This window comes from Lytechinus variegatus, chromosome 3, assembly GCF_018143015.1.
Source record: "Lytechinus variegatus isolate NC3 chromosome 3, Lvar_3.0, whole genome shotgun sequence".
Lineage (NCBI taxonomy): Eukaryota > Metazoa > Echinodermata > Echinoidea > Temnopleuroida > Toxopneustidae > Lytechinus > Lytechinus variegatus.
The window spans coordinates 59,832,249-59,847,924 of record NC_054742.1 but is presented as its reverse complement, the minus strand read 5'-3'; the positions used below and the strand labels follow the sequence as shown (position 1 = coordinate 59,847,924).

The 15,676-nt window shown below is 35.9% G+C and overlaps 1 protein-coding gene across 5 annotated transcripts in view; it reads left to right on the top strand.

Moving 5' to 3' along the window:
• Positions 1-15,676, top strand: part of LOC121411532 (cAMP-regulated phosphoprotein 21-like) — a 97,740-nt gene that overhangs the window by 42,311 nt on the left and 39,753 nt on the right. For 4 of the 5 annotated variants that reach the window (XM_041604312.1, XM_041604313.1, XM_041604309.1 and 1 more), the window contains exon 4: positions 5,149-5,210. The gene's annotated coding sequence lies outside the window, so the exon portion shown is untranslated. Of the gene's footprint in view, positions 1-5,148; positions 5,211-5,267; positions 5,738-15,676 lie in introns of those variants that run through there. The other variant, XM_041604311.1, reaches the window with a different exon arrangement.

The window sequence follows — 15,676 nt, the reverse complement described above, 5'->3', positions numbered from 1 at the left end:
TATTATGCAAATGGCTACCTAGGGTCCATAACACAAAGCTTAATAGCAATGATCGTAGAACATTTTTCTACGATTGATTGCATTGACTACAATGTACAATCAATCGTGAAAATCAAGCATATGATTAATCGCTATTCTTTGTGTTACGGGACCCTGATTAGAGCTTTAGAAATCATGGGAAAAGGTCATTAATGATATTTTATTATGCTGATCCAATCGAAATAAATAGCGGGAATAGTCTTGTTCACAAGTATAAATATAAATCACCGTGACAGGTTATGTATGCCTGTGAGTATTATTAGAAAGTCACCGCATATCTTTTTCAAGGTATTACACCATCTAGAAACCTAAAACTGTATCTGAATAATTCATGACCAGCCCACTCAGCATCTCCTCTTCCCCTCTCTCTTTCTCTCTGTCGCTCGCAGTCTTCTACTGCTTTTTCTCTCTGCATCATTCCCTCTCTTCATCTCTCCCTCTTTCTCTCTCTCTCTCAATATATGTACATATTCCTTTAATGCCTTTATTATTGTGCCTTCACTCAGGGGAAGACGCAACTTTAAATAGTAAAGGGCTTAAGTAGATGCACTGGATTATACACAGTAGCCTAGTCCGTGGGTGTTGAGTGGGAATGGTTACCACGCATTTCTTTTTTATTTATTTTGACTTTACAGGCTAATAAGCAAAGGGTGTGTTGTTACATTTTCAAAGAAAGAAAAGCGGGTCAATGCTTTTCGGGTGTGGGTTTTAATAAGGAATCATAAAGAGATAGGCAATCCCATGGTTTTGTTTGAAAAATGTCAGAGTCCATATTTCTGCTTCAGAAATGTCAAAGCTGTACATTTTCTTGTTGTGTTGAGGAAAGTTTGGTTGTTTAACCTTTTGTAGCATTATATTAATTTTGCAGGGTATTAGATGTATAGGTGCTATAATTCCCGGAGACAAGGCACTTTGATAGTTCCAACAAAACAAGTTTATGTAAGGAAATAATGCATTACAGTCAATTTTTCCAGTTTGATCATCATTTGAACAGGTGGCATATATACCCAATGACTTTAGTAGAAATAACTGCACAATATATATTGATAATTGATTAAAAAAATGTGCATAATGATGAAAGGCACTTGCTATCATTAAAATTAAGCAAAGAAATGAAGACATAAAGGGCTTTCTTTTCTGCAAGGCCTAAAAAATTGTCATGTTGCCCTCATCTTACTGGATTTATTCGAAAAAACAGTGTTACTAAATATTTTTTAAAAGGGTCCAAAATATACAAATGCAATTTTTTTGTGAGAAAAGGTCAATTTTGGGTGAGAATCTGCTCAAATTTATATTCAATATCTTAAAGCACTCAGATATACATTTTAACTGCATAAATAAATCATCCCATGATTTTCTCAGTGCAGTGAAGCAGCAAAGGTACACATTAATAAATTATTTGAAAAATATTGACCAACTGACCCAAATTTCTGATTTTGGGCTTATGAAAGTACAAATTTAATTAAGGCTCAAAATATTGATAGGAATTATAGTTGTAGACAAATATTCTTTCCTTTTATCTGGCAGTGAATTCAAACTTAAAAAGGAAAAATATTTAGATGACCAAAACTTAATAGAGGTTGAATGGTCAATAGATTCTTGTACACACTGACAGCTATCAGCTTTGTTCTCAATAGGGCAGCATGCCATAGTCATCCAGGGAGCCGTTTCATAAAGCTGTTTGTAAGTTAAGAGCGACTTTAAGAACGACTGGTGATCCTTTCTTATGCGCTAAACCATCGCAAATGGTGTATACCATTTACTAATAGAAAGGATCACCAGTCGTTCTTAAAGTCGCTCTTATCTTACGAACAGCTTCATGAAACCACCCACCAGAACTGAATATCGAATGTTATTAATGTGCAATTATGAATTGAGAAATGGTCGATCATATGAATTTGCAGTATTTAAAGGACAAATCCACCCCAACAAATTGTTGATATGAATAAACATAGAAAAATCCAACAAGCATAACACTGAAAATTTCATCAAAATCAGATGTAAAATAAGAAAGTTATATTCTAAAGTTTCGCTTAATTTCACAAAATAGTTACATACATATTTTGGTCTGTATGCAAATGAGGAGACTGATGATGTCATCCACTTACTATTTCTTTTATATTTTATTATATGAAGTATGAAATATTCAAATTTTCTCCCCGTTGTCCTGTGAAACAAAGTTTTATTCCTCCCTGAACATGTGGTATTACCATTGTTATTACTTTTTATGGTTCAGCCAAGTTAGTCCTTATTGTCAAATCTGTACAAACTGAAATATGGCCTAATTCAAACAATAAAAAAACAAAAAAGTGAATAATGGACATCATATACTGTCTCATACGCATGTCACCTAGTTATGCATATAATTGTTTTGTAAAAAAATAAGCAAAACTGGTCATAACTTTATTGTTATGCATCCGCTTTTGATGAAATTTTCAGTGATATGCTTGTTTGAATTTTCTCCATCGATTAAAATCAAAGCTGTTTGGGGGTGGACTTGACCTTTAAGGAGGTACCATCTATCTCAATCAGAGGTATGCTTTTCAGAGATATCACCAGTATTCTGATGATGCATCCACCCACACATAACAGCTCTTTGACAGTGCATATCACATTGTGATATGCTGTTTCTATGCACTTTCAAAGGACTTGGATATCATTATCATGGCTGTTGATACCCTGGTGCCTTCTACACCACACCTGCATTTCAAGGAATCAATTCCTGCCAGGCACCCATCTACCACACGTGGGTTGAGTGCAGCATGTTATTGATCATTTTCTTGCTGTATGAGATTACGCCATGGCTGAGATATGACACCATGACCCCTCTGTTTCAAAGTCTGGAGATAATCTACTCTGCCGTACTTTGGCAAAAGGAAGCAAATTACAAAAGTATAATTTGTTCTCATGAGCAGTGTGTGTTCGTCATTTATAGGCATCAATTCAATTTAATAGCATATTTTCCGTAATATCTTTCCATAGAACGATCATTTCTTCCCCGAAATTTGCCTGAATGTGCGATATACAAAGGGTGTTTCGTTTCAGAAACAACAATAACTCAAAGTTGGCTGATGTGTCACTTGCTTCCTTTTGCCAATGTTGGTCAGTACTGTGCAACAACGCTTCAGTATTAAAAGACATGCTAATCAAATTGTTAGACTTGTACACAGAACAAAGTGCAAGAATGAACAGAAGTTTATTACATTTTATTTTATATTAATTCCACATTTCAATAACTAAAATATAGAAGTATAATAATTCTTAACATACCTAACAAACATATATTTTCCGTCTTGATCCACACATACATGTAAATAATATTACTCTAGTCTAATTCAAATATGAATATTTGGAGAAAAAAAAATGCCTCTTCTTTTTGAATTGTTGGAGCAAATGAAAAGAACCATGTATTGATTTAGACATTGAAATATTAAACTCTCCGTTGCTGTCTTTACTTTTCACATGTTAGTTTTAGTATGTTATTAGGTATGAAATTAAAAAAAGAAAAGCTGAAATTTATGATAATATTAATAAAATGAGATTAAGTGTTTTCTTATGCTTGGAAAAGTTTGGCCAAAAAATCCTATTTTCTTATTTTTTAATATACTGTGTGTAAAATTGTTTAATATCTTCATTAGATTGATGAAAAAAATGGAAGATTATTGCAACTTCTTTTAAAAACCATGTTTAAGGGCCCAGTCTTACAAGGAGTTGTGAATGATTCAAGATTTTTGCATTCTTGGCTTTCCATAGTGGCATATGAAAAGCCGAGGACGCCAAAATCGTGAATGTATATGTTCATAGTGTTTTTTTTCTTTTCTTTCAATATGATGGATATCTCACTGTTTAATGAACAATCAGACAAATTTTTATATTTCTTGTATGAATGATAAGGGATTGGATTGGATTTCCATAGTTAATATTGATTCAATCAATACCAGGGACCCAACTTACAAATAGTTACAATTGTTCCGATCAATCGTAACTATGGAAAGCCAGCAAGGTCAACATCTAAAAAACATGTTTGTCCAAAATATTTTCTAGAAGTGACATACATATTCATACATTCAATGTTTTCTTAATTCATTATGCCTCTCTCTGTTTTAAAAGGACATTGAGCAAATTTCCAGAAGAAAGTATTATGACATTTATGGATTTCCATATACTTGAGACAGATCGGAACTCGTTGTAAGAAGGGGCCCGGATCTTTTTCAGATGGGGCACAGAAGTGTGAAAATTATTAAACATACATGTAGATTATTATCATCTAAAATGGCTTCAAGATTAAGTGGTAAAAGGAGGTTAGAAGTTCAATCTGTTCAAATAGCAAAATGTTTTTATTTCAACCTGTGTCTCCATAAACAAGCCTGCAATAGAAATATATTACATCTAAATTTGATTCATGTGCACGTGTGTCGGGATATGCTCTGTTTTCCTTGTCACAACGATTTATTCCACCTCTCTTGGCCTCATGGGACAGGGCTGATTGAATCATGACATTTTATGAAATCATTTTAAATGGGCGTGCCTTTGATTTGATGCACTTGTCAGTAGCGATGTTCAATCGGTCTTTATGTTTTATTCTATCAGATGACACCGGCAGTAATTGAGTGACATAGTCTGTACGACTCCATGCATGTTTGGTTTAAAAGCACTGTCAGAAGACTGATTAGATTTGAGTGTGGTGTGTGTGTGTGTGTGTGTGCGTGTGTGCAAGCATTTAGAAGTGAAGGGTTTATTATGATGATGGTGGAGATAGGACTTGTTCCATGCATGCATTTTGGATGGAAGGAAATGATTGAAGGGCTATGGCCTGATCTCACCGTCTTGCTTGCATTCATTCTGCTTGCCAGGCCATTGTTTAAATTGAATGCTGTTTAATGAAGTCCTTGTCATTATACCGGCGACGTGTTCTCCATTCGTTCAGCCGACCCGGTGGCACATGCCCTTCTGCGGTACAGAAATGTGTGGGAGTAACAAGCGACTTTATATCAGCGTGATTATTTGACATTTAGAAAAGCACCCCCTGACCTTTTATTCTCCCCCACTCTTAGCTTGATCATACTTTCTCTGCTATTTGTTGTTTCATTCTCCTTTCTTCGTTGCTAGAGAAACAGCATTCGGGGCGGCCACCTTCTCGCAGAGAGGACTTACCTGCACGGAGCTGTTCAGTAAGTCTAATGGTTTGGCTTGATTGGTTACATAGATTAATAGATAGGAAGGTGAAAAGAGGTTACGTTATTGGCTCACATAATACCGCCTGCATTGAGGCTGAGTTACACCCGCTGATATCGCGTGTGAATGAGCAGTGCATTGCCGACGCATTGCTTTTCACAGCATGCAGGCCACCATACTGAAGAAGAGAAAGAAAGAGAGAATGGGAGAGGGGGAGAGAGATGGAGATATAGAACGAGTGAAAACCATCACTGCAGGCATAGGTGCATGTAGCGCACACACATACACACACATCTTCATTCCATGCTAGGTGGTTCACTTTAATATTGCCTGCCTTCTTTCCACTAGCATATTTTCTCTTGCAAAGTATAAATTGACTAGTATCGAGGAAGCCATTGATAGTCAGTACATGTGCTTCCTCAATCTTGCCATAATTTTAGCACTGTTTGGATCTTATTGCTACCCAGAGAATGGATGCTGCCGTATCGTAAGGTGGCAGAGCATTGATTGGCATCGTGCTTAGGTGAGAATTTCTAGAATGATTTCATCTGCATATCGTTGCTATGTCAATAATACATTGTTTACCAGTCAACTGGCTTGTTGGCTGGTATAACCAGAAAGGTCTTTATAGCACTGTTGTTTATGGTTCATTATATTACGCGCTGATTCATATTTATATTCTGCGCTGATTCAGATTTATATTCAGCTTTTATATTTCAATCAAACTTTTTTTGTGTGTTAATACCTAACATGTCTCTGATGAACTGAAAAAAAATGTGAGTGTACACTGTATGCTTCTATCCAGTAGCAGACGTTTTTTTATTGCAGAGGGCTTTCCAAATTGTTTTTTTTATTGATTGGTTTTGATAATTGACATCCACATCTTTTGAAACTAGCTTCACCATTCACAGTAAATCTGCAATACCTGTTCTTTAATTGTTTACTCTCATATGGTATTATATATGTTGGATTGGATGATTAAGGGTAACAAGGGTAATTTCTATTTTTGTGAGGGAGACAATAAAACCCCAGTTATCAGCTGCTTTCAGTTAGTTTATATTGTCAAAATCTTGGGAAAAAAAGTCAGCACACTTAACAATGCATCATTTATTAGTTCTTAAATGTATCTTTGTCTTATTCAAATGAGAGATTGATGAGATATTGCAAGAGAGCTCCATGTACATGTTTGTAATTTTGGTGGTAAAGATCTCCCCTGTACAAAAACAACATGTGGGAATGCAACCCTGCTGACTGTTTTCAGCAAACATTCGCCCAAACTTGGGTATTGCTATTTAAATGTGCAAAGTCAAAGCAGGCCAATACAACAATTAGATGAAAGCATTTTTTAAAAATTGAATGCATCTCGTCATTTCATTTCTTTGCTTTGCTCCTGTTCAAGTTTTCCTTGGAAAAAGTTCATTTTGTACAAGATATTTGTCCAGTGTCCATATTATGCAGTGCGTATAAAAAAAAATTACACTTAGAAAAAATCCTGTAAAATTATACATTTGTAATATATTAAAGATTTTGTCCACATTTTAACATTGGTACAGATCCATTTAAGCAAACGACGATGTAACTGTTGAAAAATGTTTCCGCTTATTATTTGTACTGCGCTTTTCCCATTAGGCCCAAAGCGCTTACAATGAATAAGATGTACTATTTTAAAAACTACAAAGTATTAAAGAGATGAGTTTTTAATGACTTTTTGAAGATTGCTAATGATGGAGACTGTCTAATTATTAGTGGCAGGTTGTTCCAGGATTTTGAAGCAGACACCATAAAAGTTCTGTCACCTTTACTTTTGAAAAGTTAGTGAAAATTGATTTGCGCAGAATTTTGAAATAGTTATGTAAATAAAAGTAGACCTTATACCATGGTCACATTTGTTTTACGGCGGCCGTACGGCGAGTCGAAAACAGCCGTTTTATCAATTTTGATTCAAACCACCTATATGTAGTTGGACAAAAAATGTTGAAACGGCTGTTTTCGACTCGCCGTACGGCCGCCGTAGAACAAATGTGACCATGGCATAAATCATGAAGAACATGTTGAATTTAGCTAGTAAAATTGATTTGAAGATATCTTTAACCTTTTTAATTTGTTCTTTGCCCAAATCACTTCGGAGAGTGCATTGCGCCCCCCCCCCCACTCCCCCACACACCGAGGCCATCATGACGATATTTGCTTTACACTGAGCTGTGATTTACATGAAATGGCTTAGGCTCGATTTTCATTTTGTTAATCATTGTCAAGCTTGGAAGAGTGGAGAAACAAGTATTAAATGAAAAATGAATTGTAAACCCAACTTTAAATTATAAAAACTTTAAAAAATGCTGGAGATCATTGGAGGCGGAAGGCAAAATATTTAGGGAGGTCCACCTGCAATTTTGGAATGGGGACAGGTCCCCTCCCCCCCCCCGCAACCTGCCAATGTTTTTTAAAGTAATATTTGCACAATACAGCTTGCAAGAAGGTGAACATATTGGAATCCCACATGGATCAACATTGGGGCCCTTTCTGTTCATTTTTTTTATTAATGACCTCTGTACGTTGCCATATTGTAAACATATCTACATGAGATATGAAATCATTGGACATTTTAAAACAAACTCATGTTTGTCTACACATGTCCTGAAGAATCCTATTGACAACTTGTTTAAGGTTTGTAAAAGGCATGGCTATGTTGTGTAATCTGAAGAATTTGTGTTGATTTTAATATCTCGCCTGTGTAGTAGAGCGAAACTGTAGGGGCTGCTTTTCTGCTGGCGGTGGCATCGTCAACATTGAAATCTTAACCAATGTTAAGTTTTTTTAAATAGAAAGCAAAACCGGCCTATCATGACACTTGGACTTTATACGAGTAATCAAGTATCACTAAACATTCTGCTTGACTTTCATCAAGGTCACCAAGGTCAAAAGTCATTTAGGGTCAATTAACTGAAGACATGTTGAGGGAATCAACATCAAAATCTAGGTTAAGTTTTTGAAATCTCTTCATAACTTAGAAAGTATATGGACCTAGTTCATGAAACTTGGACATGAGGGTAATCAAGTAGCACTAAATATCCTGGCTCAGTTTCAGGTCACATGACCTAGGTCAAAGTTCATTTAGGGTCAATAAACTTCGACCATGTTGAGGGTATTAGTTGAAATGCCTTCATAACTTAAAAAAGTTTATGGATTTAGTTCATGAAACTTGGACATATAGGTAATCAAGCATCATTGATCGCCTTACATGATTCTTAGGCCACATGGTCAAGGTCAAAGGTCTTATACGATCAATGAACTTATTTTATTATCGAGATGGTGTTTTCTTCTAAATAATTATTCATAGTTTTCAAAGTCAGCACTACTGCCATATTGAATCGTTTAATGCAAGGGAGACTGGCAGAGGTGTTCCACATGTTTTGATATTGAAAGCCATTATGAAATTTGAAAATTGGCATGATACAAGTTGAAAACAAGATGTCCCACTGAGTAAGTTGCCATAGCCAAACCTGTGACCTATAGTTCATATAATTTTGTGACAGAATAATGACTGCATGGAATGCTCCCATATAAACAATCTGTTGAGCCCCTGAAAGAATTTTACCACCTTGTATGGTATGTATTGCATAATACTGGTATTAATTTTATCAAAGATACCATGAAATGTGTTATTTTGGATATGGAAATTCCTGTGTGTTGCCTTTCCTCTTGAGAAATTGTAAGGTGGTGATACTTATGTACACATATCACAGAGATGCCAACTTTTGGAAATCAGAATTAGGGAGGATTTGCAACCGCCACCAAATTATGTGCGCATAGCGCACATCTCGAGCGCAGAGCGCTCGACCCTTGCGGCCGGGGTCCAGCTCTGGGTTTCTAGATGCTCTCTGGTGCAATCTGACCCTTATTTTGGGGGCATTTCACATGTTTTCAAATAAACATTGTTCCCACTTTTTTAACATAAAAAATATCAAATATGCATTTTTACATGTAAAAAAAAATGAGGGGACAAAAGGAGTAGGCCCTACCTGTAATAATAAGGAGGAATTATCACTATCGGATATAGGCAGGTTATGTTCCACTATAAATCCAGTAAAGAAAAGCTCAGCGCTGGTCCCTTGCTTGGTGAAATAAAGACAACAGGGTACTAGTCAAACCTAGTGGAGCTCAAAGATCTTGTCTTCGCAATGTCCGTAGGCCTATGCCGTTTGCTCCCGAACGTTAAGTGCTTCCGAATTATCATCACGACCTCCGTGCCCAACTGAAATGTCCACGCTGCAAATTGCGCAAAATGCATGGTAAATTCCTCTTTCCAACTTCTGAACACACAGGAACTGGAGACTGTATTCAGTCTTATACTTCTGAGACCATTTCTTGGTCTTCTTTTGTTGATTTTCCGCCATTTCATGTCAATATCAACCCATCAATACGCCGAAATCACACACCGATATTCCACCGCACGACTCGACAAATCCAGTGGCCGCGAGCGCACACGCTTCGCGAAGCTAGCCGGGCCTACCGGCCGGGTGCACAGTGGATTCCCGTTGGGCATATCACATGCACCAGCTTTTCGCTGCTCCTTATTTGTCTACCTTTCACACAGAATTTAGTAGCAGCAAACGTAATGGAGTTACTACATGCTAAAGTTAGCAGACGATACATGTCCTTCCAATCCAATTTGATCAATGCAAAAAAAATTGTAATTTCGGGAGGATAAGGATGATAATCGTAAGGGCGGGAGTTGGGATGAATTTTCGGGAGCCTCCGATGAAATCGGGAGGGTTGGCATCTCTGATATCATCGCACACACCACGAACCGTCCTCTCTGCGCACTTCGATGTGAAAGTTAGTTTGGCAGAAAACGCATTTAAAGAAAAGCTTTTTTATAACCAGCAATAAGTGCAACTACAATGATATCAAATTATTTACCGGTGTCTTTGTTTGGTAGTTCAGGTTCTAAAGTTCCGCCCATATCTTTATATTTTCTTGAAGTGAATTATTTACGTTACAGTGAGCATCGTAACAGAGCGGCCGGTTTGTGGTGAAATCACGAGGCGCGATAGCACACTGTATCTTTTCCAGAGAGGACGGTTCGTGGCGCGTGCGACGATATGATGCACATGTGTGAGTGTATTAGTGGCTTTGTTGCACATCTTGTGATTTCCAGAGACCACTAATCACTAACATTTAAAATGTAAAACTTGTGCATTATTTGTTTTATAAAGCATGTTTCCAGTCTGATCTGTACAGTGTAGTGTAAGTTTTTAGTTCAAATCCTTCCAAATTTCCTTGGATTGTATAGGCAAAGAGGCCACAACTACTTTCTGTTGTGACATCACAAATGTACATGTACCACTGTGCATGCCTGAGAAATGGCATCATAATCCTTGTCACAGCATTTGTTTGGAGGGAAATGGAGCTGAATTATGTCATAGTTTTGATATAATGATACATCCAAAATGCACCACAAAAATGCTTAGCTGATAAGGTTGTGTAGAATTAAATAATGAACATGTGACTTGCTTATTCACTCGCAATTGGCTACATCATTGAACCCGTTGTATGATATTCAACTCCAGAGCATGGAACATGTATGAATTGTATGATGTACCATAGTTCTAATGAAACATGCACTGGCAGTATGAATGGTCTTTGACCTCTTCAAGATAATTCCTTGTCCTCAACATTTATGGGGCACCTACTAATTGAAAAGGAAGTATTGAGCTAGACGTTGGCTGGAAGCAACAAAATATGTTTCTGTGAGTTGTACATGTAGGTAATGTCATTATCATCCTATACTAAAATATATCTTTATAAATTTTGTATCCAGAAAAATCTTGATAAATGATTTAAAGAAGGGTCTCTTCTTCGCCAAAGATAATGACTGGGAATGAATGCATGGCCCAGTTTCCATTAGCATGGTAATTCTATACGGCATCCCATTCATTTGCTAATTGCAAAGTTGAGGATCTCGTCAATAATTTCTAATGGCCATTCCGGATTCATATTGCTTCGGGGGGCATAATGCACATCTTTGTGGTGTGCAAAGCTGTATGTTGGCCATTCACATAGGGTCAAACTCATCAGTGTACGAGCACTACACACGTGTATGTACCAGCTGATAAGTAATATAATACTGTTCCTTTTTACTTGCTCCTAATGTGATATTTCAGTAATGTAAACAATTTCTGGTGTGTGCGAATATCTCTTGTTGCTCAGTAGTTATCATATTTCATATCAAGTCCAAGGTGTATTAATATACATTGTACATATCAGTGTCACAGTATACCGGAGCTGAAATATTTGTAACGTTCAAATCAACATTGTAAAAACTGGTTTTAAAACGAACACAGGTTGGTCTCCTTAGAAGATCACATCCTGGTGGGTGTTTCATAAAGCTGTTCAGAAGTTAAGAGCGACTTTAAGAATGACTGGTGATCCTTTCTTACTCACTAAATAATCACTAGTGAACATTTAATGGTAAATATCATAAGAAAGGATCACTAGTCGTTTTTAAAGTCTCTTCTAACTTACAACAACTTTATGAAACGGGCCCCTGAGGTGTTAGCATTACACCCTAGAACATAACACGGAAGAGTGTATATAGAGTAACAACCCAAAGTGTTGTATTAGCACCCGTAGGTGTTGAACTAGCACCGAAATTCAAATGGGAGTAAAGTGACTGGATCATGTACACCAATCAGCACCAGTTTTTGCTGTGAATGTTTGAGAGGTTTAAAGCACAGGATCTATACCTATAAATACACAGTATCCTTGTGGGTTATCTGTTGGTAATTCATGTTAAGATCATTTCTCCCCTTTGATGGTACTGTATTATTGATTGACAAGGCAAAACACAGATCTGTATTTTGCCATGCTGACGAGCATTCACATTAAAACCAAGGCAGCATGCAATTTGAAATATGTCAGGTTTATGTAATTTTATGGAAACCTTGAAAGCTTGTTGGCGGAATCATTGCTGTTGTAACCACAAATTTCGCAATTAAACAGTTATTTGATTTTCTAGCTGAAGCACTCTTTAAATTTCCAATAGCGGAGCCATTGAAGGGCAATCAAATGTTCATTAAAATAAAGTTCAATTTGAACACATCTAAACTAAAGTTTTGAATTGGCTAGCGTCATCTGGCAACATTGAACTACAAAAACCAGGCTAGACTGAATGAAATAAAAATATGTTTATTTGATAATTCATCAATTTACTTATTAAAAGAATGAAGAATTAATTCTGAAGTGATAAAAATTAATGTACTCACTTTCCACATATTACCAGAGGACAGTGTATTATTTTTATGTTATTCTTGAATGAATTTTGAACCTTAATTATTTCAAAATTGCTCTTAAATATTTATACTTTCATTAAAATTAATATTATGTCAAGGTGAGGTGGAATTCCCCTTTAAGCAAATCCCAAATTCAACTATACTATATGTATTTTTAATATGAAGTCCTGAAGAATGTTAAAAATTATATTTATGCGGAAATATTGGCTTAGTTGATGATTTATTTTCTATTAACTTGATAAGTGTTCAATGCATATTTCATAATTGATCATTTTTGAGGATCTACTGTATCATATATAAGCCTGCATTCAGAGAGAATATGACTGACCCATGATTAATCCATAAATGAGAGTATTTGCTATTAATTTATGTTTGAGAGAGTAAAATGCACAATATACAGTGCGTCCCATAAAAAAAGAAACGAGGATTCCCATGTCCTTTTCTTCAAAAGCAAATGAATTATGATATTTAATTTACATAATCATTTAATTCTATTATTCCTTTTGCAATTTGATACCTTATATGAGACAAACGATTCAAGCATTAATGAGCAGGACGATTTTTTTTTTATGTCAAAACCAGATTGCGCAAAAATAATTTGACAAGATTGGTTTGTGATACGACGGCCGTGCTTATTCGACGGTTGCCTCATTAGCATCTCTTTGTATTCTTTGTTAAGATTATCTCACTGATCCCTGAAATGAGAATGCATTCAGATTCACACATGAGTTTCTGTGCAAATCATTTCTGATATGTCTCAATATTTATCGTTTGTAATCTGCCATGCATGAATGATTTGCCTAGCTGTTGGTTTCAAATCAGAGATGAGATTCCACCCTTGCCATGAGTTTCAAATTTTATAGTAACATATTTCATAATTGTGAAATCTATCTCATAACGGGTTTCCATTTTTGTGGGACGCACTGCATAATGCTGTTCAATATATGAATGTCACCACTACTGTTGATATCCTCTGCTTCACAATTCATCTCGTCTCATTTACAGTAATGATATGAATGATGGTGACGATGACAATGATGATGATGGTGATGATGATAGATGATGATGATGATGATGATGATGATGATGACAATGATGATGATGGTGATGATGATAGATGATGATGATGGTGATGATGATGATGGTGATGATGATGATGGTGATGATGATAGATGATGATGGTGATGATGGTGATGATGATGGTGATGATGATGATGGTGATAGATGATGATGATGGTGATGATGATGATGGTGATGATGATGATGGTGATGATGATAGATGATGATGGTGATGATGGTGATGATGATGGTGATGATGATGATGGTGATGATGATAAATGATGATGTGATGACGATGATGGTGATGATGATGATTGATGATGTTGATGATGATGATGAGAATAAGTAGAAATAATAATGCTTGGCTCTTAAATAGCGCACTACACATAGGAGCTTACAATATATGCACTTAAGATTTAAGAAAAGTATGAAGTAAGAATAAAATAACTAAGAAGCAAGTAGTTACATTCAAATAAAAGTCAAATCGGACACCAATTTCATTCGCACATACTCTAATTGCTGAATAAATATATCTTGATTGAAACAAGGAATTATTTCAAACCATATTTACCTTTAAATCTGTATGTCTTCGTACATCTTGCACAATAATATGCACACATTAAAACAGATTATTCATGATGACCCTGACATTTAATTTCTAAAATCTCTGCGATTCATGTGTAGATGTAACTGTACGACCAAGGAACTTCTAAAAGTATGAAAGAAATAAGAATGCAGCATATTTTGATGTTGCAGTTCTGTCAGACTGGTTTGCTGCTCTCTCTTTCTTTCTCTGAGTAATAAGCAAAACAAGCTTGGGATTCTGTTTCGTTGACGGGTCTTTCCCTACCAATAGCTGTATTGTATGTTCCCACGTATGCTTATCTGAGTTGGTGATTTTCAGCGTACTCAGGGGTTTCAGCCTAGATTCCTTAATTTCACAGCAATTTGGCAATGTTTTTGTAGAACTAACTCCTGTGGGAACTTGGCAGTGCAGCTTTCTGTTGCATTAGCCCCAAGCTGATATAACCAATTACATCAGGGAAATTTTATGTCTAGTTAATGTTATAGGCAACAGAAATTATGCTCAGGCCTTCTTGTCTATAGTGGAGATAATAGTGAAGCAAAGATTTGAACTCACAACCTCACAATCATGAGTCCAATGTCCTAACCACTAGATCTCACAATGTCAGAGCTTGCTAGATCTTTATCTCTGCTCATGCTAACAGTAAATATAATGTTGAAACTGTAACTCATTTTTGAATGGCATACTTAATGAGGAAATACTTATTGTGTGGAAACTGAATATTGATTTTATCAGGCTTTTGATCAATAAATCATCTGCTGTGCAAGTCCTTGAAAGGTAATTTTCTATTAATTGTAATGAGCTATGTTATTTGGATTTACACACAATACTGGTCAGGGCCATGTGTAATAGTGTAGCCCCCCAAAAAAAAGAGTAAAAACTATAAATCATGTTGGGCTTGTCATATTTTTATGAGGCATTTTTCCTCCATAGTCGACCAGTTTTTATTTTCGAGGACAAATGTTGACAAAGTGCCCCCTCCCCCCTTTATATAAACTTGCTAGTACTTTTGCATAAATTTGTTTTGAAAGCAAGGCAACAATATATTCTTTCACCATCTCATCATTGGGCACTCTCTCTCTCACTATCTTCCCTCTTTTCTCTCTCTTGAAATTACTTGGCTATTGTTGTTTAGAGCATACTAACCTACCTGCCCAACACACACAGTTTTCATTTATGGTATAAATGTAGACTTCGAATTCATAAATGGAATGGTATGCAGTTGAAGCAATTTTTTTGAGAACTCAAAGAGACACAGTTCTGCTATTTATAACAGATGATTAACATAAATAGAGAATGATATGATTTGTTAACACATTTAGTTATTTTTAGTTTATTTCTAATATTTATTCTGTTTGCTTTTTAATTAATTTTATTTATCCATATCTTTATTTGTTTTTATTTTCTTATTTTCTTCTTCTTTTTTTTTTGGGGGGGGGGGCCTGATAGATTGTTAAATGGGAGCACATATTGCCCAAGTTCAATTCTTGTGACAATTCAGATCATATTGTTGAGCAGAAAATTA